The sequence below is a fragment of the Falco rusticolus genome, chromosome 8 (genome assembly GCF_015220075.1).
Source record: "Falco rusticolus isolate bFalRus1 chromosome 8, bFalRus1.pri, whole genome shotgun sequence".
NCBI lineage: Eukaryota > Metazoa > Chordata > Aves > Falconiformes > Falconidae > Falco > Falco rusticolus.
Window position 1 is genome coordinate 21,749,103 of NC_051194.1, and position 24,640 is coordinate 21,773,742.

Consider the following 24,640-nt stretch of genomic DNA (forward strand, 5'->3'; position numbering starts at 1 on the left):
CGATAAGTGTTTTCTGATAAGATTTTCTGAGAAGCATGAATCATGCAGGGGGAAAAAGAAGGTGTTAGGTACTGTATGGCTTAGTGCTAAATTCTGCATCCAGGTCCTGATTGCAGCAAGACATTAAGCACAGGCTTAACGAAGACTCTTAGATTCTTAGTTCACAAGTGCTATTACTTTCGTGGCTGCATGTCTAACCGTTGAGTAGGTGTTTTAACAATTAATGTCTGTAATAACACTGTTAATTTTCTTTCTGGATTTCTTTATATGTAGGCTTGAAATATGATAGAATGTAATCTTAGTGTGTTGCATGTTGTCAAATACATCTTTAGTAGTTTTGATATCTGACATTACATAGTTTAGGGAACAGTTAAAATGAATGGAGAGATTGTGCAGAGAGTTTTGATTCCAAAATCAGTTTTAGCAACTTTGGAAAAAGTACTTTGAATAGTCAGAGCCATGTGATATTTTGCTGTGTGATGAGCATGAATTATCTTGTTTTATTAATAGTTTACTACAATATTAGGAAATGAAGAATAATTTTCCAAGTTTATTATTTTGGTGCTCCTCATATTAACCATCAATTCTTCATACACTTGTGATAATATACCCTGAAAATAGCCAATAACATACTTAAATCTGTAAAGACGTATTGCAAGTTTATGTACAGTAATGAGACAGGTTCATTAATGAGAGCCTTGTTTAGATCCCAGACATGATACTGTGTGATACAGTGGAGTCTTACATTTCAGTAGCAGCCTTCATGCCCTCTTTTCAGAGGTACCTTTGCAATCAGTAAAGATTAAATTTGCACTGACAAGGTGGGGATGGAGTGGGGGGGGGAGGAGGGAAGAAGGCTAAATCAGTCATTTTTACGTGCTGATTAAAATAATTTTTTAAGATTAAATTTAAAAGGCTCAGGTTTTAGAAGTACTTCAGGTGTACAGTTGCGTGATTTCTGTACAGTGCAGAAAGAGAAGCTATTAAAACCACTACATGTGACTTAATACAGTACTTAACGGAATGGGAAGAACAGCAACATCTGCTGAATTCAAAGAATGTATAGGTTCATATGGAGAGAGCAGATCTATTAAATCAAGTGAATTAAAGGTCAAAAGAACAGTTTTCTAGTGAACACATTGCTTAGCAGGCAGTGATATGAGAGCAGGTAAGGGCAGAACATAAGATAGCGTGCTATTTTGAAGTGAGGAGCAGCAATCTGAACCTGTTTAAAAAAGCAGAACTAGGAAAGTCATTAAGTAATCTGCAATAGTAGACAAAAAATAGGAAGACTGTATCTAGGATTTAGAGTTTACTTCAGCCATCAGACATGAAACTTACCCTACTACAGTAGTATAGTGCCAGCTCATATAAGCTAGGCAAGTTTTAATGAAAAAGCTTTCTTTTCTTAAAAACTGAACCCTGTTGTTTCTGTGTTAGAAGTTAACTTTTTTTTTTTTGGATGTACTGAAATGGAAAGGCTGGGGCTTTCCCAGCCTCCCTGGGTCTGATGGAAGTTGCTGAAACTTCCTGCAAAACTGGAAGCTTCCTCTAGGGGGTAGCGGGCTGTGGTATCTAATTAATTTTAGAAACATTACCTGTATCTTGGGCTTTAAAAAGGTAAACCTGCTAACCTTCTAACTTGTGAAATCTTGTTTGAAAAAAATAAAATTAGTCCTTTTCCTTGGGAAGGAGGTATGAATCCCATTGTGAATAGAAGTACATAAAAATATGAAAACAACCATTGCTCGAGTTGAAAATTTCTCTGTGACTTTTCTGAACACTGAAGTGTTATGAAAGCTCCTTTCTCCTTAATGTTTTGGGAGTTACTACCCACAAACAAGTCTAGATCCCACTTTGGGGGGGCAGTTTCCCCTAGACTTACAACCATGGAGTGAGAGGTGCTAGATGGGTGCAGCTGTGTTACACTGTGGAACAGTCAGGATGAATACTGAACAAAAAAACGGAAAAGTGCCTTACTCAGTAGAATGAGAAGAATGCTCCATAAATGGTCAAGTTTACATGCATAGCTTTTCTTCCTTTAAATATGCTATTGGGGAAAGACAGGAGGGTTTATAGATTGATTTGTGTTTTTTGGTCAGTTTTCCCATAGGCCTTAAATGCAAAGGAAATAATAGCCAGGTGCTGATCTCTTTCTTTCAACAAGCCAGTTGTTAAGACTGATTGTACTAACTCAGTGTACCAGTTTATTTTACTTGTGTGTTTATGGCCAACTTTAAGTTAGTTACTCCTTTTGTGAGGAATGAAAAAGGTCAAATCTCTGAAAAAGGGGAAAAAACATATCCGTAGCCATCTCTAACACTTCTGTGGGTACAGTCAATTCTTTACCCTACATTCTTTCTTTGTTATGAAGCAATAACAGCCCTTCCATCCAAACAAAGAAATGACACTTCAGAATGCATTCTGTGGTAACAAATAGGTTGCTCCAGGGAGAGCTTGAAAAGACTAGGAAAAATGGCAAGTAATACTTCCTTGTACTTTCTGAGTTGTGGTGGTGGTTTTTTGTTTGTTTTTTTTTTTTTTTTTTCCTTCTGTTAAGTCATGCCATTTTAGATACGAGGTTCTTGAGGAGACTAATTTCGGCTCCCAAAATACAAAATTCTTTTCATCCCTAATGGTGGCTCTTTTTATTTGTTCCAAAAGGTGGTGGTGGTGGTTGTGAATTCTAACAGTACCACTTTACTTGTGGAAACAGAATTAATGCAGAATGTTGGCATAGTACTTGAAAGTTACGCAGATAATACTTTCAAAAAAATTTTCTATATGGTTATAATGAAACAAATTTATTAACAGCTAGAATTAAACAAGTGATTTAAAAGTAAAAGGTCAGCTGCACAGAAGGCTGAACAAAAACTTCTAGAGTTAAGGTAAAATGAAGAAGAGAACCCTCAGAATTTGAACAAAATTGTGATGACAAGTTACATTTGAGAGATGCTGCCACTACAGGAATGCTAGTTGGTGAATATTGAGGTTAGCAGAAGAGTCATTGTAGGTGAGATCTACATTTAAGTTTTTTTCCTTTTGGGGAGGTGGGGGTGGCAGGCGGGCAGGGAGAGAGGGTGGAGGAGAAGATCAAGGCTTCACAAATTGTGCTTTCTGCAGAAAGTAGAAGTAAGGATTTGGCATGTTCTGAAAATTACCCAGTTTCTTTTTGCAGTAACAAGTATGCATTGGCCTACTTTGAATTGGTGGCTCGGAGTGTGAAGATGAACAGCAACAAAAAAAGTGTGTGAGTGTTTTTGCTGTCAGATCCAGGAAAGATGTTATATATTTGAATTACTGCTTCTAAAATGCAGAAATTGCCAAGAAAAGCCCTTCCCTTACATGAAACTTAAGTGTGTGTAAATAGTAGCCTGTTTGCAAACTAAATAAAAACACAACAGTCTCTCAGAAACATGCAAGTTAGGCAGACATCTTGCTTTCTTGTTTGTTTGTGCTTCATCACTTGTCAGATGTCTCAAAACAAAAGAAATGGCACAAAAAGATTGATTGTTTCACTGTGAGTAAAATTTGACAAGAAGCCTGGGAACTGGCAACTAATGAGAAACTATTGGTAATAAATTGGAACACGCTGTGTGGAGAGGTAAGGGGGAAAGAAAGAAGAAAATATTAGGTGACTTCAGGTTAGTGAAAATAGTTCTGTGCTTTTATGAAAATTTGAGTGTATCATTAGCTCCTTCCCCACAACTTCCCATTCTTCTTGTCAGAAGCTAGCTTGAAGCATCTAGATGCAGAGCTATGTTTGCCTTTTTTCATCACGTAAATACTCAAGGGTCTAAAGAATTCAGGTGAAGGTGTATTTGGTTATGGAAAGGGAATCTTTGTTTTTATATTCCCCCAAAACTATTCTGGGGCCTACAGTGCAAGAAGGACATGGGCCTGTTGGAGTCGGACCAGAGTCGGGCCAGAACAGCTCAGAGGGCTGGAGCCCCTGCTCCTGTGGAGACAGGCTGAGAGCATTGGGTTTGTTCAGCCTGGAGGAGAGAAGGCTCCAGGGACATCTGATTGTGGCTTTTCAGTATATAAAGGAGGATCATAAGAAAGATGGGGAGATGCTTTTTACCAGCGCCTGTAGCAACAGGACAGTGGGTAATGGCTTTAAGTGGAAAGAAGGCAGATGCAGATTAGATATTAGGAAGAGCCTCTCCCCGTGAGGGCGGTGAGGCGGTGGGCCAGGCTGCCCAGAGCAGCTGTGGGTGCCCCATCCCTGGCAGTGCTCCAGGCCAGGCTGGATGGGGCTGGGAGCAGCCTGGGCTGGGGGGGTCCCTGCCCGGGGCAGGGGTGGGAACTGGGTGGGCTTTAAGGTCCCTTCCAGCCCACACTGTCCTGTGATTCTATGAAAACATGCTTCATTACTTTTAGTAATAGTGCTTGAAAAGGAGCAATTCGGTTTTTTGACTGTGTAGGTGGATGTACATTTGGTAAGCTCAGAAAAAATATAAAAGCTGCCAAAACAGCCCATCCCCCAAAGAACATGAGGATTTACTTCTTTGTACATATGTAACACCTGCAGATTTAATTATATCTTTACTTCAGTATAATAACAACAATTAACATTGACTAAGAAACTAAAAATAATATGATGTTAACAGTTTTATGTGCCTACAGTAATTATACAGAGTGTAAATAAAAAAGTAAAGGCAATTACACTTTTTTCCTACTTAATTTTGCATAGTTATTTTTAGAAAATAATCTCATCAAAATTGAAACAAAAGTAGTTTATGGCTGTATGTTTGCTGATTTGTCTGCAAAGATGGTCATTGTGTGTGTATATGTTTGCTTGTATGTGTATGTATGTTTAGATTTATCAAAGAGAACAAATTAACATGCTAGATAAAATAATTATGGAAGTAAAATTACAAAATAGCTGACAGTTTCAAGGAGAAAAGAACTAATAAACTGTATTTCTCTGCAGAAAACCTAGGTTTATTACAGTTTTCTTTTAAACTAATAGTCTATATTTTATGTGTTGTGTTTTATAATAGGAAGGCAATTTTAAAAAACAAAATGGAAAAAACCCATACTACTGGCACAGCTTCTGTACATTACTCCCAGCTGTTTTAGTGCTGCTGCTGCAAACCAGATTTAATAATGGTTATTTGCTGAAAGAGTTAAAGAGGAGATTTTGATTATGTATTGTCAATCCATGATTAGTATCTCTTAGCAGGAGTAAGTGGTTTATTAAGCTTTATTGTACAGATGGCAAATGGAGGACCTCAGATTTAAGTTGACTTTTCGATAGTGCCACTGTATTGTTCAGAGCAGCTGATTTTATCTTTGCAATAGCAGTGATCTGTTCTCACAAAAAAGTAGTTTCGTTGTTTACAGGTACTTCAAAAGTTCACAGATCTTTCCAAGTATATACAATTAGATGAGGGTTTTCACTTAGGCTGCTTTGACTTTCTCACAGAAGCGGTGTTCTTAGTGTTTAAATACAAAGCTTTGTCCGCTTATGAGAATGAGAAATATTTCTTCTAATTAAATTTATGAGTATTAATATACAGTAGCTCTGTAATTTAGATGTTCAGGTTAAGAAGACATTTCTGGTCAAATACTGAAAAGATAATTTTCCATATGTAAATTGATGCAACCTTATTTGTTGAATATAAATCTTCAGGGACTTTTCTGCTAGTAGCTAATCTGAGTATTCCTGTTTCAGCTAGAAAGCTGCTTTTTAGTAGGACTTCACCAGTTCACCACAGGAAAACTGTTTTTAAAAAGTCTGATCTGGGTAAGGATTAAAAGTTTGAGGAGGGAGGCATATTGTACATGGTTTTTTGTGTTTTTCTTTAAATTTTCTGTTACAGCATTCATATGATATTTGATTGTATTCTTAAAGTATATTCATCAAAATCCTTAGGCAAAACTAAATTTGCTTTATTTAATTTCTTTTCTGATTTTAAGGTAAGTAATGAATCCTGTGGTAATAAAGAAAACTTGAAATAGTGGAATCAAAAGAGTCAAAACTGAGAAGGCAACCACGATTCTTAATTAAGTAAAGAATGAGAGTTCTTTTATTTTTAACTTGACAACTGGAAGAGCTTAGACGTGCATTTTGTGAGAAACTGATGTGAAAATGGAACAGCTTGGTAATGGGCATACTGATCAGCATCTCTCTTCAGCCATGTGTGAAAGGCACAAGGCCTTGGCTTAGTCTTGATTTGTGGTTGTAGTGCTGTTCTTCTGTTGCTTGTATCATTGGTAGTCCATAAAACACTTACTAATTTATTTTGACAGTAGGTGAATAAGAACAAAAACCCCTCTTTTTCAGAACGTTTTGCCTAGCGGGACAGGTTGGGGGCAGTAGGCGCTTGGTTTTGATAGACAGCAAGCTGAACATGAGTCAGCCATGCAGTCTTGTAGCAAAGCAGGCCAGCTGCATCGCTGAGTGTATCAGTGAGAGTGTAGGCAGCAAGTAGTCTGAGGGGAGCAACTCCTACTGCCCCATTTGGGTGAGACCACATCTAGAGTGCAGTATCCCAATTCAGAGGTCCCAGGTACAAGAAAGGGGCATACTTTACTGATACCAGTGGCTGGCTACCAAGACGCATAGGGAACAGGAATGTGTGATGTAATACAGATGTGTGGGAGAACTGGAATAATTCAGGCTCGAGGAGGCTCAGTGAAGCTCGTGGTTATCTTGAACTGCCTGAAAGCTGTTAAAAGTCAGATTCTTCTTGGAAGTGTACGATGAAGAGAAAAGAGGCAAAAGACACAAACTGTGTGAAGGGAAAACCTGACTGATAAAAGAAAAATTCCTGAGAATGAAAGGTGTCAAACTTCACGAGCTGGCAGTGTGTGCTTGCACCCCAGAAATCCAGTAGCATCTCAAGCTGCATCAAAACAAGTAAGTCCAGCAAGTCAAGGGATGTGATTCTTTCCCTCTGCTCTGCTCTCATGAAAGCCCCCCTTGGATCACTTATCCAGCTCTGTAACAGGTTGCCCAGAGAAGTTGTGGGTGCCCCATCATTGGAAGTGGTCAGAGTGTGGCTGAATGGGGCTTTGAGCAACCTGATGTAGTAAAAAATGGCCTTGCCCATGGCGGTGGGGTTGGACTTAATGATCTTTAAGGTCCCTTCCAACCCAAACCACTCTGTGCCTCTGCAAAACACTGAAATGGGAGCTCAGCCTGCAAAATCTGCATCTTGTTTAATGGACAAGGCTCTGACCAACTTGATGTAACTTCGAAGTTTACCGTGCTTTGAGTAGGAGATGGGACCAGATGACCCCTGTAAGATCCTTCCAATCTAAACAACTTTATGATTCTATCTTAACTAGGAAGTTGTTAATTATTTCCCTGTTCTTTGCTTTTGTCTCTTTCCTCCTACAATTTTTAGAGGAGGAAGGCAAAATTGGAAAGAGGCAGTAGCACCAACAAGTTGTTGAGTCAGGGCAGTGCTTCATAGCAGGGAGGATGTGGTGGAAGACATCTGCGGTTGTGTAAGAATGAGAAGTACTGGGTTTCTGACAGTGATTGACTCTGGTTTTTTCCACTGCCCTTCTACATCCTCAGTGAAATCTTTCTTGGGGTAGTGCTGTCTCCCATATCTGGCCATGCCTGAATACCTTGTCTTGGTCTCCTCCTTAGCTCTGCTGCACTGTAGTAGTACATTGTTTCAAAGATGCATTCCTTTGCTTTTCTGTTGGGCCTGGTTTTCCCCAGTTCAGGAACAGTCGTCTTAAATTTGGATGCAGCCTGGTGCCCTTCTTCAGGTTAGACTTTTGGGTGCAAAAAGTACTGAACAATGAAATGCTGGTCAGTATTAGACTTGAGACAAGTATGTTTCATGCAGGTGCTCCCTTGTATTCTATAGTTTGCCAGCCCACTTTAATTACTTTGGCTTTTTAGTGGTGTTAGCTGGTGGTAATGAGGAGATGGGTAGGGGTAGTTGAATTGCAGATGAGATAAGATACAATGGAAATGTATATTGGAAGCAGGTGGGAAATTGAATGAGTTTGGTGGGGCTTTTTTGTTTGTGGTTTTTTGTTTGTTTGTTTTTGTTTTTTGGGCTTTGGATGAGAGATGTGATATGATAGTGTCAGGTGAATACCTGTAAGTCATAAAATAAACATGTTGGATCTATAACCATGTATATCTGATCCTACCCTTTCTAAGGCAAGCGCAAAGGTAACGCCTGAACTAGTTCAACCTTATACTGGAGTCTACCCAAGCCCTAGTGTGATTTATCCAGGGAAATTCTAGTGGGCAGTGTGTTTTGGGGGGTGAAGAGACATTGTTTTCCCTATGGATTTAGAAAAATATTCTTGGCTTAAATTGTGTTTATGTTTGGAATATTAAAAGCAGCCTGAACAAAGTGAGTAGTGAGCAGAAAGCACATAGAAATAGAACAGATTCAGTTTATCAAGTGTCTTGACACTTACTTCTGTAATAGGAAGAAGTAAAGACACAGGCAGTGAGAAGAAAGGATGGGAGGTGAAGTTGAGGTTGTAAAATATGTGCATTATAGGTGCTATGAAGTAAATTTTCATGAAGTTGCTTGCAAGTTTTCTCTAGTGTTAAATATTTTGCTCCTGTATATTTAACATGTCAAAGGTTTGTATGGCAGTAGTTGGACATCTAGCTTTGCAATCGTATGTGTTCATATATATATATGTGTAATACAAAATTATTTCTTCTGTGATCCAGTTTCACTGTAAAATCAAGCTGCAGGTTTGCATATTTAAAAATTAGGGTACCAACATGTGCCTGAATTTCAGTACTCCAGAAGCTGTTACCATGAAATAAATTAATTAAAAGCTATGTTGTGATGAGCCTGATGATGGACTATATATTCTCATACTTGATGGACAGCGTATGTGTGCATATGCACAGGAAAAAGAAAATGTATAAAAAAATTGCTTTTATTGATCCATGTATAATCTGTTTTTATCTGAGGTCCTAATTCTTTAGGTATTCATTCAGTAAGGCAAGATTCTCTTTCCTTTTTTGTCCCAGCTCTAATGTGGAATTTTTTTTAAATGAGTTTTTATATACATCAAGAGGTGTAGAGCTGAATGTCATTTTGTTGGTTTCAGTGGAGCTGTGATAGTTTATTCTGCATGGTGGTCTGTAATGAAGATCTTACCAGGCATGTTTTGTTTATTTGGAAAAGGAAAAATAAATTAAGGTTGTGTGCATGTATGTTATTTAAATACAGATTTTAAAATTAACAGATGTTTTCTAACTGTTTTAATGCGTGTTGTCAATATTTGAAAGGCTTTCTTTTTAGGTTTTCCAAATGTGATTTATTTAAAACAAGCACAGCAATGAAAAGGATGTAGAATTTTGAGTTTTAATATTCTTGTACAAATCAGTGGAAGTAAAGAAGTGGTATGTTAGGGCACAGTTTAAATGCATATCAGTTGAATAAAATGTGGGCTTAGAGCTTGTAGAGGGGCTATAGTTATCATCTGGTTCAGGTGTGTTACAGAGGTGATGTCAAGGTGAAAGCAGACTTGCGGAATAGTTGGAAATCATTGATATTCTGACTCTGAGGCTGTAAATGGCTCTGAGGCAGATGGAGTCATTGTCAAGGAAGAAAAATGGCAGCTCTGGAACATAGATGTTTTTGCTTACCAGCTCAGCAGCATAGGCTGTGACCTTCCAGTGTTCAGAAGTTCCTCCTGTGCTTTAATAAATTGCCCTCCACTTTTATCCCCTAAAAGTGGATAAATAGTAGTCATCATAATTCAGTACAATTCGGGGTATTTCACTGTGAAAAAAATATAAGCATGCTTCATTGCCACATTTTAAAAAGTAAGCTTTGACGGATGCTTGCAATTTGTGCATGAAGTGCCAGAAATAGCTTTTAACTAAGCATTGTGTGTTACTGAAAATAAAGGCATGTGTCTGTGTTTGTGTGCATAGGTATGACTACTGGTACAGCACAGTACTAAAACTGTGCATGCAAACTGTTAGTTCTCTGGAATATGATTTTAAACCACAACAAAAAATACAGTAAACTGGACAATGTTGATTTTTAGAATATGTTCATACTGTGGGCATCTATATCTGTGTGATTTATTCCAACAAAATACAGAATCTTAGACTCTATTGAAGAAGGTATTTCTGGTTAGTTCAGAGAGGATAAATATGGTTGATAAATTCAGTTCATGTTTTTTCTTTACTGATAAAAATTCAGGTATTTTTTAGCACCTGGCAGCATCTAATGCTGTGTACTGTTGGTAACAGTTTAATTTGTGTTCCTTTGAGGTTGAGTCTACATTTATAGGATGAGGGTTCACTTTTTTCTGTAGAGTAACTGATTCTATATTGTCACTCCTATTAATGAAATTTGTGCCAAGTTGTGTAAGTTGTGAAGTTGGATGTCCTGTACTTAAGATAGATGCGTGATTGCCTAAAGCCAAACAGGTATGTAACCAGCATCACATATTTCATATGTACAGTAGATTTGGATATCTTAGGGTCTTTCTCATTTAATCATTTGGATTAAGACTGCATCCTTTAACAGTTTTCTACATTCTTAGGTCCCATATACACTAGTTTGATCCCTAATAAAACCATTGATGTCAGTTGTGTAGTGTATGGCTTCAGGAGCCTGTAACATCTTGTAGAAGATGCTCAATTGGACAGTTGACCTGTATTACAGGGTAATAAGTCATTGTTAAAAGTGCAAGCATTTCACGACTATCACCTGCCAGCCTACTCTTTAGCCTACTTGACAATTGTTAGAATTATAGAAAGCAATCACTGTTCATCACAGGAGAAAATGACCCAGCACTTTCAAGGGTCAAGGTTGTTGCATTAGAGTCTCTTTCTTTCAGATGCTGGAGGTTGTATAGTCTTTGCTTTTAAAGGTGAGCCCACTATAATTAACTGTGCCTCTGTCTATTCACTTTCAGTCATTTTGAGATGTAATGTGGATGGCCTTTTTGCAGAAGGACAAATGCTTTGTAATTGAAACAGAATTTTTGATAGCATGTGATTGAAAATAGTCTTCATACATCTTTTCATTAGGACATCATAATGCACGAACCAGAGTAAGACTGCTTCATATGACATGCCTGGATGTTTATATCATGTAGCTGCCTATCTTTAAAAGTGAGAGAAATAGAAGGAAAAGTAAAACCACATTATATACTTTCAGCTTTCAAAGCCTTTAGTGATGTAAGTGCTTGTTAACGCAGAATTGGAGCACATATGAAGATAGTTTATGGAAATTTTTATGCTTTCAATTACTTACCTAGTTCATTACGTCTACTATCTTGATGGTATTCTTCCTGGGTTTATAACAACAATTTGATGTGACTAGCTCCGGGTATGGTTAAAGTCTGTTTTCAGACATTTCATTATTTTTCTCCTCTATTTTTCAGGGGTCTCTTGTGCCTTCTGTTTCTTTGCTGTTGTGGTGGCCGTCATAACTATAGAATGACTGAATGGCTTCCTTATGCCCTCAAGATAAAATGAGAAAAAAAATTTACAAATTAATTTATTTCAGAGGAGCTCTCAGTGCAATTTTGGTATACGAAAGTAACTAATTGGCAGTTTGTCTTCATGGAATTAGGGTTTTGGAGTGTTAGTTGAAAAATAAAGGAGAAAAAGCAGCAAACAACCGCACCCCACCCCACCCTTCAAACTGACCAACCAACTCTACCAAACAAGCCAGCAAACATTTAATTTTTACTGTTTTGTATTAGTTTTTGGTATGACTTTGAACTTACTGATGATAGTGCTAATGTGACAGTGGCATTATGGTAACAATATCTTATTTGTATTATTTCAATTGAAAAAACCTCTGTCAAAGAGAACAGTGGAAAAATGTAGTGGGCTGTATTAGTTGTAATAGTTTTGGAGTGAATTAAAAACATAGTTTTGATACTCTCGGAGTAGGGGTGTAAATAGATTGCTTTTTGTCGATGAAGTATACTGCAGCATGTATCCCATGAAACCAAGATAGGGTGTTAGTATAATGAGAGAAAAATGTCTTTTAAAATACCTTAGTAATGTTTTAATTTTATGGTCAGGTCTGAGTAGTAGAATAAAGTACTCCATAGAATAAATAATTCCACACCCTCTCCACCCCCCTTTTTTTTTCTTCCCTTTTTTTTTTTTTCCAGTAAAGTGTTTGCGTAACTGATGTGTATACTGCATGCTTATACATACTGTTACTGAACTTGCTAGATTGTTTTACTTGGATTCTTGATGATTTTGCACGTTCATGCAAAGCAATTACACTTTATTTGTGTAATGGCTCTAAATTCTGTTCCTGTTTAATCAGTAGATAGAGATTTTAAAAAATGGTTTGTCTTGTATTAAATTCTTCTATTAATTGCTGTGCAACTTCGGCTGTGAAAGTATAGTTTGTTCAAAGTGACACCTAATTTTTATTAGACATTCCTGCTGTTTTACAGGAAAATAAAACTCCTTTGTCTCCTTAGCATCCATTGATTTTTTTTTTTTTTTTTCAAGGCTACATTAACAATACTGAGAGAAACCATGCAATTAGAATCTACGTGTAGCAATAAGTAGAAAAATAAATATTGTAAAATAAAAACTGTTGTACATACAGTGTTAACAAAATATATTGCAGTGTTGCTGTACTTGAAACATTGAAACCAGGAGGAGGACAAGATACTGAAAGGTCGAGGAAAAATGAGAGAAAGAACAAATGATGCAAAAAGAAAATGACACTGAGGTCTTGGTTTAATACATATGTATTCCAGGTTGATGGCTGATTTCATTAGCAAATCTCATTGTTATGCAATGTCTGTTCTTCTGCAGCAAAATGAATATTGTATTCTCAGAGGGTCTGTGAGTGTGTGTATGTGTATATTATGATGATAGATAAAGAATATATATTTTATAGTTGTTCTAACCTTTTAAAACTTCTGAAAAGCCTTTATATTTTCAAAATAATTTTGTATTTCAGTTTTTCCTATGAAATGGTAAATTAATGGTTATTTTTATGGAAAATAGCAGTTTAACCCTCCTTTTCTGTGCCATGTTTGTTACCTGTGTAATCTTTTCCCCAAAACCTTCAGTTTGACTAAGTAACAGTTAATACTGAATTTACCATATCAGAAATAGAAATCTAGCTGTAAGAATATTGGTCTCTGTAATGCTTTTTTTTTAAGTGGATGATAGTAAAGTATATACACATCGAAACAAATATCATCTCAGTCTCTAATCAAACTCAGATTGCTTTATATTTTAATAGAATATACTGAAAATTATTGTAAGATAGATCAACTTTATTATGAAATGACATGTTTTGGTACATAGGACGATAGGTTCCTTAAGATACTGATGTGCTTTGGCTTCTTTTGTTTCCAAGTTGCTAGTTAAAACTGCTGGTTTTGTAAAGTTAAGGCATTTTGATAAACACAACATTCAAAATGAGAAGAAACATACGGAAGGCTTTGATGCAGGAAAATTAAAATGCACTGAAATTATGTAATTTAGGTATTTTTCTAAGCTCTTTCAGAATTTATTCCATATAAACTTTGTGGGGTCGAAATCTAGTAGTAAATGTGTGAAATGCTACTAAATAAACTACAATTTGGGATTTTGAATAGTTTTGTGATTAGTTCTAAGCAATGAGCCAGCATGCTGGATGTTTTTGGGCACTGTGGTAATGTAAAGAATAAACCAGTTTTCTGGGGTTTCATTTGCGTGACTTTTACATGCCTTGAAACAATTTGTTCTTATTAGGATTTTGTTAGAGATGTGTTTAATAGTAGTAGAATATGGCTAGCTTTTTCTGAGTGATAGTTCTGTAGTAGCTACCCGTTTATTCCAATTCCCAGATACTATTTTAAGGATCAAATTGATAGATGAAGTGTCCATGCATTTGGTAAATAATTCAATGAGGAGCAAAGGGCTTTTAACGTGAAAGTGAATCATGAGCAATATGACCAATATATGCGACCAGAATACGGAGGAGGTAGAACAAAGAGAAGATTGCTGCCTCTCTTTTCCCCTTGGGAAAGGAAGCCTGTTTCACATTGCTTTGGTAGGGCTAGGGTCAGCTGATGAGTTTGAGAGGTTGCTTGGATTGGTTTAGTTGGTTTTGGTGGCAAGAAACTAGTTGAAATGAGATAATCTGTCTCTTGCTGCATCTTAATGTTTTCAAATGTGTGAGGCTGATTTCAGCATCCTGTGTTCCTCTGTGTAACAGCAGAACCCAAGAATGTTCTCTGCCTCGTAGCATAAGTGGGGAGAGAAGGGTACTGGGGCTTGTGAATGCTGTCAGCATCTAACATACAGGGATGGAAACAGGACATGCTTCCATGTGCCATTGCATGAAGGGGTCTCAGGAGCCAAAGGCACAGGCTGAGTATGAGGAGGAAAGTTGGTTGCTTCGTGTGCCCACCCGCATCTATAGTAGTTTAGCTGGAGGTCACTTTTGTTAACTTGTTAATTTTTCTTGAGTAAAAAGATGACCTAGAACTTCTGGCGTCCCACCCCAGAAAATTACTTCTCTAAGTAATTAATTGTGCCTTTTGCCCCCTCCTTACTTGTCCATGCAGCTAGTGTCAAAGGATTCCAGCTAAAATTGCTAGAAGCAAAAGAAACTAATACTGTCTGTGAATCTTTTAGAAACAATTGTTGATTTAATGTACTGCAGAGGTAGACACAGGGAGTAAATACTCTCTAAAACCATTGTTGAAAGTTGTATTCACAGATGATGTTGGATTTATTTATTCATAAATGTTTAATATTTTAAGCAAGTATTTCTACTGTGAATTAGTGTTTCTTGCCAGCAATTCCGGTGTTTGCATCAAGGTATAATGCAAAATTCAGATCTCTAGCTTTGTTGGCATTCACTAGGGCTTGTGTAGAGATCACATGTTCTTCTCAGGTGAGTGTAAGCAAGTTTATGGTTTAACTGCTTTTATGTTTCTTTATCACAGGGTAAACAATGAAGTTATAAATAAAAACTTTTTTTGGAATAGAGCTATACCTGAATTTTATAGGTAGTTCTAGATAGTCACAGATCTCTCTTTTGGGGTTGATACTTGGTTTTTTGATGCAGGGTTGAGATGATTCTTACACTCTGTAGTGGTATGATTCTTAACTTTTTGAAATTTCTTTGGCAGATAGCATACCACACAAGGCCCAGTAATAAGCTATTGATGTTTTAAAAAAAAAGACAACAAAAAACAAACAAACAAAACTTTCAAGATTTTGTATTGTCTATGTGACGATAGATTTAATCCCTCTGAGCAATATTTGAAATTTTAATAAAAGAACACCTCAGTATTTTACTGTTACAGTATGTATAGTAAAAAAAATAATTTAAAGATACTTCTTTTTCAATACCCTTATTTATAGCTAGACCCATAGTCGATACCCTTAATAATTTATAATTCAAAATTTCTGTATAGAAACTGATACTTTTTTTTTTTTTTTTTTTTAAAAAAAAAAATGTCTCCCAGAAAGACAGTAACTGTTCGGTTGGGCTCCCCAGGTTGATGCTTTGCCATTTGCTGAGGGTAGGTGCTGATGTGTATTTAAGGCATAGCTGGAGTAGTGATTAATTTTATCATATGTTCCAGTATCCTACTAGGACTGTTTCATAGACATAGTTTCTTCATGGTGCTGAGGTGCTGGATGCCAGTATTTTAGTAGGCTGTAGAATTTAGGGCTGAGAACATCAGTTTTTAAGTCATTGCTCTTACTCTCTTGCTGACTAACACGGACGGAGGTAGTGAGATGTTCAGTGTGTTCAGCTTCTCTAATGGGCGTACTAGTAGAAAACAAATCCCTGCTTTTTAATGTCTTCTACAGACTGTTACTGGGCTAGGGCCTGATTCAACCTGGGGTTCAGAAATCAAGGATGGACCTTCTGCTTGGCTGTTCCTATTTTTGTTTATATTTTTGTTTTCCCTCTCCTTTGTTGCTATCTCAATGCAAAACAGCTGTTCCACACTAACTTTTTTCCCACATTATAAGCAATATGGATAGAAATAATCTTAGGAAAACCATCATTTATGAGCTAATCTTCTGACATGTAGAACTATTGTATGTGATTCTCCCTGAGTCATGTAAGACTCAAATTCACTGTGGTTGTATTTTAGGGTGCAGATTTCTGGTATTAAGAATAATTACCAGACTGAGGCTTTAGATCATGATCTCCTAAAACTTGTTGTGAGAGCTTGTTCGCAGTGATACTAGTACCAAACTTCCCTGATTAAATACAACATATGTTGCTTTTTAAGATTATTTAAAGACTATTGTGAAGAGTTCTGGTGATCTTCCTTGTCTTTGCAGAAGGCTTTTCTTGTTTGATGGTTTGGACTGTTACTATTCCCTTCAGAAGCACTGTATATTGTTTGAAGAGACAACTTTTTTGTAAGGCGAGTAACAGTTGAAAACTAGATGAATGAAATGTTGAAGTTTTGCTGTGGTTTTACTTTAAGGGAATGAGTTCTTTTGAAAAGTTTGATCAGGAAATTGTGGCTGTACAAATTATATCTATAACAAGCACAGCTTGTAGAAGTCTTACTTTGGGTATTGTTTTGGTTGCGGAGATCCCTCTTGCTAATATATCTTACCTTGCTTGGGAGTTTGTGATGGTAGAATAACTCCCTTATGGAAGAAGATGCACCTTCATTAGCAGGATTCACTTATACAGATACACCTGTTCATATTTAATGATCTTTCCAGTAATGCTTTCTGTATTTTTGTGTCATAGTTTTCCTTTGTTCCTTCCTTGAGCTTAACTGATGAAAATGGCTGCAGTGTAGTTACAACACTGTTACTAGCTTTTCCAATTTGTCAGACATGTTCCTTTAGTGTATTCCTTAGGTCATCTTGTTTCATTCCTCTGAGTTTCCAAGAGGGAGAATTAATTGATTGATCCATTCCCCCACCTTTGCATATTTCCTCTAGTATGCACATAACCTTTTATCTTGCTGCATGCTAAAGTTCAGGCCCTTGTGCTGTTGTTTCAGGGCCTGGAGCAGTTTCACTTGCACCAACCTGTTGTGTAGTAAGTTGACAGTATTTATCCTGTAAGTTCTGTCTTCTGTCAGTGGACCACATACTTAATTCTAGTTGCTTAGGAATAACAAGCTTTTTCTTTGTTAGTTGAGGGTTTTTTGGGGGGAGGTGAGGTGGGTGTTGTTTGTTTGTGGTTGTTTTTTTTCCTGTTTTTTCCTTTTTATTTTCATAGAGCCCTCTTCAGTTCCACTGTGAAACCCTGGTTTTTAAACTGGAGCTTGGTGAAATTAATTTTTTTGAAAGAGTATAGATTGAAAACAACTAGCTTTTCCTCACTGGATCACTTCCATGTGCAATGTAAGTTTTTTTGAGGAGGAAAAGCGTTAGGCAGTTTAAAAAGGGGGGTGGGGGGGAAGCATTAATTTTTTCTTCTTTTAAAATTCTGTTCAGTAAGTTAATTTTGATCATTTCTGAGTACTGCTAGGAGGTTTCTTTAATTGTGCTTTTTGGAGAGAGACGGTTAAAATCTGAACACAGTGATCAGCATTTGCTTTTCTCAGTTTCAGGTTTTTCCAGAGTTGATTCACGTTTTCATTTCATAGCACATTCTCATGCCAAAACAACTTTGTGAGTGGTTTGTTCTGGGGTGTGTGTGAACATAAGCATAATTGAAAAGAAAAGAAAGTAACTTTTATTTGGCTTGGCTTAGAAAAGAATACGACAGAGTAAGGCAGTGATGACTATGTAACTTTGTGGAAAAAAACTTCCTTCATGGTTCAGTTATTTTTATGTTTTGGGCTACCTTGTTGCCTCATGTAATTAAAATACAGATAAAACTGCATGCTTCACCTGGGTTGGTTTTGGTCATGTGAGCCTGTGTGTTTACTAGTGATCTGAGTGCTCCACCTGCCTTCCAGTTTGTTTACCAGGAAATCAAGTTGTGTAAACTGCAGGAAGTACTATTTGACCCTCTCGACAGTATCTCATTACAATAATTGCTAATCTCTGAATAAGACAGCCATGTTTTGTGTGTAACACAGAGGAGGTTGTGGTAGATTTTAGATGCTTCCTCAAACACGGCTTTGTAAAAGCTTGCTTGAATTCTGTTTTCAGGGTGGCTTTTGACAATAGACATCTGGCAACCTTTGGGCTTAGCAGAGCTCGGGCTCCGTAGCCTGTGTTCCGTTTTCCTTCTTAACTGAGGGGGGTTGAAGGAAAAAAACCACAACCCAACACCAAACCCACGGCTTGTTTTGGAGTGCTGTCACTGCTCTGCAGCGACAGGATAATGGCTACTTCCTGATTAAACCACTCTCCACAGTAAGCTGTTAATGTTCTGTATCTATTCTTCTGTACTGCCAAGTGTTCAGTGCTTTTCTTGTGTGCTTCCTTCCCTCTCCCCCTCCCTCCCTCCCTCTTTCCCAGGTTAATAGTTTGAAATGCTTATAGATTGCAGAAAGAATATATAGAGTTGCAACTTTCATTTTTTTTGCTATTCTAAGATAGACAACTACTGCTTTTTTGTAATGCTTATCTAATGGTAGTAATCAGCAAATATATCTGATTTGCATGAGATTTTAAACGAAGTCTATTTAGGTGTTAGACAACTAGTATTAACTTTATGAAAAATTCTGATGAATACTCTGGATAAATACAATGACATAAAATATATGCACATTCCAAAGTATTGGTGTTTCATAGCTTATTTGTTATCACTTGCAGAACATGTCTAAAAAACAGTTTTCAAATTAAACAAAACGGCTTTTTTTCAGCTTTTCTTATGTTTTGGAAGTGTTGTGCTGTTTCTATATTTATTATAGTTGATGTGTTATTTTTACTTCAAGTAATTTCTTGACTCTTGCTGATGAGGACTAGGTGGGTGTGACATCTGTTACTCGGTGCACAAGTCCAGTTTTATTTTGCTTCAGAGTATCAGCCTAACAGGTTTCATATTGTAAAATGATGGTTGCCATGCAATTTTGGTCATCTCTGCTCTATTAAATGGGTCTACAATGATTATTTTTTTGTTGTTTTATTAAGGTTGGTCTTATCATACACTAGTATAAATGGCAAGGAATTTGCAATAGCATTATATGTACCACGAGACACTTCACTGAAGCTCTGTACCAGATAATGCCAATGCATGTTTTTGGTTATTTTGTGAAACTTTAGTTCCAATATAACTTAATATTAAAATAATAATGTGTTCTTGATACCAGAGACTTTTTGACTTTTTTTTTGTAAGCTAGAGAGTATTAAAAAACCCCTGTAGTGAATTCCTGGCCAAAACCATTATTGCTGTCCACTTTTTTTATTACTGTATCCACTATCTTGATAGATACTAGAACCAAAAATGAAATCTGGAGGAAAATTACGATTCAGTTAAAAGAAATAGGTATTTTCATCATAGTTAAAAGAACAGGTATTTTCAAATAGCTATTATTAGAGAACTTGTGAAGTAGACAGCATATACAAGAGATGTGTGTGTTTGACACTGAGAAAAACAAGTAGGTGAGGAGTTCTTCCAGCTTGGGTAGAAAGAGGTTTTTGGAGATGCTTGACCTGTTAGTTCATGTGGGTTTTTACATACAGAGAAAAGGGTGTGGGCAATGGAGTTTAAGCTAGTAGATACAGGTCTATTTTGAGGGGAACAAAGCAGGAAAAGTGCCATGGGGAAGAAAAGAAGATTCAACCTACATGAATCTGTTAAAGGGCTCTTCTCCAGTGGTAGTGAAGACCTGGTATTTGAAAACTGTTGATGTGCACTGTGCCCACATATTCTGAGGATTATTGAGCAGTGAGAGCCAGTCAGCATTCTGTGTGAAACTATGACCTCTTCATGTGGAGAGCATCAGCTGCCAAATCAAGGTTTCATGGGATAGCCTTAGGTCTGTTACGCATGCTGCTTCCCTTACAAGCACCTTTAACACTGGCTATTTAATCTGAAGGGCTGGTGACCTGCAGTATTATTCTATGCTAATTCCTCTTACAAAATGGCATTCCATTAATTTTTTTAAACAAAATACTGAATTGTTCCTGTTACTAAATAAAATTTTATGTAAACTAAGTTACAGCAATGCTTATTATTGATGATGTCTAAGAAATGTCCTAATGTGGGTGGCAGCAAAATATATCTGTCTTCTTTCAGCAGGCTTGCACTTCCTCATTGTCTAGCTGCCTTCTTGGACCCCGGTCAGTTTTTTCTAGAGTCCTACAATCCTCGTGTATTAAAAATGTTTCCCTTGCTATTTTTAATCTTTTTTGCATACTCCATCTCTATAGAGGCTTTAAAACTCAAAACTTGGTGCCTCACAACTGAACTTGTTGGCTCAAAGCTTCAGCTTAGCTTACCTGATTAAACTGGATTCCTGTAAAACAGGAGGGACAGCCCTGATCTGATGGGTGCTGCTGGTGCTACCTGTTTGTGGGCTGCCTCGGTTCATGTCAGCTGTGTGTCCCATGGGGAGAGGGCAGTGTGGGTGGGGGGTGGCTGCATTTGAGGAGTGCAGCTGCTCTTGCTGCACAGAGAAGGGCAGGCAAATCCTAATCCAGGGTGCAGCCATCGGCCATCACTGTGCACTGCTTGTTGCACTCTTGAAGTGATCGCTGTGTGGCCGAGTTGGAGCTGCTTAGGCTTCCTTCTCCCCCACTGCACGAAAGAGCTACAGTTGTATCTGTTACTCGTATATGACTGTGATGTACCAGCTTGCCTTTGCAGAGTGCCTTTAAATACTCAAAGAATGGTTTATGGGAATACTTTGTGTCTTTGGTAATAATTTAAAGATGAACAAACTTTCCCAGAAAACAGCACTTGATACAGCTGAAATGGACTCCTGTATTTTAGCTAGTGTTCTTTACTAATGTAGGAAAATGTGATGTTTAGCATGTGGTTTTGTTAGAAGCCTAAAATCTAGATACATGTTCTGACAGTGCTTTTGTTTTTGTAGGTGGGAATATGGGTGGTGTATTATCTTTTTTCTCTTCAGGCTGTAGAAACACAAATGCAGTCTGTCAGGTTTTTTTATGTCTAACCACTTCCTTCAAGTGTGTAAATAACATTATCAGATTTGCATCAGCTTGGTTCGTAAGAATAGTACTGTGAATGGAGTCAGTAAGGGTAGTCTTCTGATGTGGTAATAGCTGCCATGGTTTCTGCTGAGGCTTGGTTTTATTTCTTAGTATCTTGAGAACCCCATCATTAAGAACACAGCATAAGAAGGACTCAGGCCTGTGGGAGTGAGCCCAGCGGGGGCCACGGAGATGGGCAGGGGCTGGAGCCCCTCTCCTGGGAAGCCGGGCTGGGAGAGCTGGGGCTGTTCAGCCTGGAGAAGAGCAGGCTCCGGGGGGGCCTTAGAGCAGCTCCCAGCGCCTGAAGGGGCCGGCAGGAAAGCTGGGGGGGGGCTTCTTACAGGGGCACGTGTGACAGGGCACGGGGGTGGCTTTGAGCGCAGAGAGGGCAGATGCAGGTCAGAGATCAGGAAGAACCTCTCCCCGTGAGGGCGGTGAGGCGGTGGGCCAGGCTGCCCAGAGCAGCTGTGGGTGCCCCATCCCTGGCAGTGCTCCAGGCCAGGCTGGATGGGGCTGGGAGCAGCCTGGGCTGGGGGGGGGTCCCTGCCTGGGGCAGGGGTGGGAACTGGGTGGGCTTTAAGGTCCCTTCCAGCCCAAACCGTCCTGTGATTCTATGATTATTATTCGTTCTTGTTACTCTGTTTAGGTAAACTTAAAGTGGAGTCTTTGTTTTGTTTTGGTTTTGTTTTTTGGTGTTGGGTTTGGCTATCTCAATTTTGTAAAAGATCATAGTGCCCTAAACCTAGAAAAAACAATGAACAGATAACCTAAGAAAGGTATTTTGGAAATGAGGGTGGATGCCAATGACAAAGCTGTCTGAAGTTGATTGCTACTGTAGCACAGAATGCTTCCTTCTAGAACTGGTTCTCTGTTTCCAAAGAACGACATGATTTGAACAACTTGAAAACGTGGAAACCATTTATCTGTGTGTCAGCCTTGCTGCCTCAGACTATTAGTGGGAGCCATTACATTCCTGCTAGATGACACCACAAGGTGCTTTAAGAGTTCAGAACTGAGGAATTAGCATTCCTCAATGATCAATTTGTTTGGTTTGTGTTTTTTTTATTTTATTTTTGTTCTGTTTTCTTTTAGTCAGGGTGCCAAAACTCAATGACATGAGAGGATGATAGCCTTCTTCGCTATCGTACAGGCTGAAAGTGGTGTTTGCTGGCATTGGACAATTGAATGTACAAATATAGATGTTTGGCTTTCTCTCTTTTTGTTTAAATATAAAACAATAGTAACGTTATAGTAATGAGACTGGTCTGGTGCTGTTGTAAAACAAAATCAAGACCCAGTGCAAAGCCTGAGGCTGCTACAGGTACACATGCAAAAGATTTGTTTCACTTGTGCTTTTGTGGAAGTCTTACTTGGTGTCCAAGAACTCATTTCTCATCAGAGTATGCTAGTTGATTTAGTTTTAGCAATTTTTTGAAGGAGTAAAATAGATTTTTCATCCTAACAATTTTAGATACTTCAAAAAAAAAAAGTAGCAGCAGCTAATGGAGGCTTCAGACCATTTATTATGAAGGAGCTTGATTAACATCTTTGCTCTTTCTTATTCATTTGGAGTATGTTTTGTATAGTCTAATTCTTTTTATCATCATTATTACTATTTTTCTTATTTTACCTTCCTTTTCTGTCCTATTAAACTGTCTTTATCTCAACCCACAATTTTTACTTATTGTCCCAGTTCTCTCTCCCATCCCATGGTAGAGGGAGAGGAATGAGCAAGCAGCTGTACAGTTTAACTGCCTGCCATCTTAAACCATGACACTGAGGTATTATGGTAGTTTGTAATTTAGGACTGCAAGGTAAAGGAATCCTTTTTTCTGCATCTTTATTCTTTGAAAGATTTACAGGGGAGTGCCCATGAACTAGTTCTGAGTCAGTTACTTTGACCCATGTGCAGAGTTCATACACAGAGATAGATACCTTGGGTTTATAGTTATTTCTTCCCCAAATTATCTTTCCTTTAGCTTATGCTTTTAAAGTTTTAACTGTTTGGATTGACATTTTATCTGCCTACTCTTTTTTTTAATGCACTTTTTTTGCCAGCGTGAAGCAAAATAATATCAGCTGGGCAAAATAAGTTGTTTGTAGCAAGTGTTTTGGAGAGTTTTTGTATATGTATGTTAGAGCAGATACAAAATTAGCTTTTGTTGTAGTGCCTTCTATCGTTCTTTGGCAAAGATATGCAAAGTACAGTTATGGAAATACTAACCAGCATGTTTGGCACAAGGATGAATTTTAACACTCTTGAATCTTAACAATTGCCAGACAAACCTGTGGCAGCTTTTGCCATCAAAGGTTCAACAGGGCACTTCCTCTGTAAGTTTTTTCCTCAAGCTCTGTTGGAACCTGTAATTGGGGCTAAGCTAGATTTTGAGTTTGAGGAGATGAAGTTTGGCTTTTGAACCATGGGAAGCGGTGTACAATACAATTGCTAAACTGGAACTAAGTTTCTGAGTGGCAGAAGGTCAGCAGAAAAGCAGAAGCTGTGCTGCTGACAGATTAAAAATCAGGTTTTGGAGGAGCACAGGAAGATGCACTGGTATGTGTTTATTGGTAGGAGATGAAGAAACAGATTCAGAGATTGAAAGGATTTCTTCAGCTATCAAGCAGGATTTATTTAAAATAAATACATATTTTGATAGAAAGATGGTTCTGTATTTTGGGGATTTTCCTTACTACAAGGTGAATTTTAACAGGTATTTTGAACACTGAGTATCTATCCAATTAATATAGTGTTTTGTTTGAGACCTGCTTGTTTTCATAAAATAAAACGCTCATTAAGAATATAGAAATGGGTTAGAAAATTGTAGAGGAATCATGCAATGGTCAGAAATACCCAGCTGCCAAGCAACACTACTTTATCCTGTCTGTTGATTCTTTGATAATAAGTGCCATTACATAGTAATAAAGAAAGTTCACATTGGGAGCTACATACATAAATAGTTGATTTCAGAGTGTAGCTATCAATTTGCTTTAGAAAACAGTCTGCATAGATTGCTTTTCTGTCTTTTGTCATTTAATTTGGTGCTAATGTGCAGTTGTTAAGAGAACCTATTTAAGTTGAGCATAACAATGCAAAATTTGGATATTTTTGCAGGGCATTAATTTAAACTTTTTGTTTAGATAAGAGATAGTTGCATACCATGCACACAACTTTCTAAACACATTGAGATCAAAATAAGAATTAGAAAATAACACTAGCTCAGCTCAGTAGATCACTCTGTGGTAGCTAGCTACCTTAAATACTTGTTTCTACTTGCATTTAAAAATAAGGCATTTAACGTTTCAGTCAGGTGTCAATAACATTTAAAATTATGTGCAGTCTTCAGCGAGTCAGTTCTGTGTTTATTTAAAAATAGCTTATTCTGATAAGATAATCAGGTTTAATTAAAAGTGCTTTGCTGAAAGAGGTTGCTTTAACTTCCTTGGACTACTGCTGTTTTGCTGCATTAATATTGTCAGATAAAATAAACCAGAACAAAATGTTGGAATCTTTTACTTTACTTTTTTTTCAAGCTTGTTTATCTTGAAAAGTCAGATAGAAAATAGCTATTAGTCATGTTTCCCAACTGATTCTATAACAGTGGAAGAAAGAGTCTGCTTATTGAGGTTTGCTTCATCTTGATAAAT

General features: G+C 37.5%; 1 protein-coding gene across 19 annotated transcripts in view; it reads left to right on the forward strand.

Moving 5' to 3' along the window:
- BAZ2B (bromodomain adjacent to zinc finger domain 2B) overlaps positions 1-24,640 on the forward strand; it is a 156,313-nt gene that overhangs the window by 39,325 nt on the left and 92,348 nt on the right. The window lies entirely within an intron of this gene.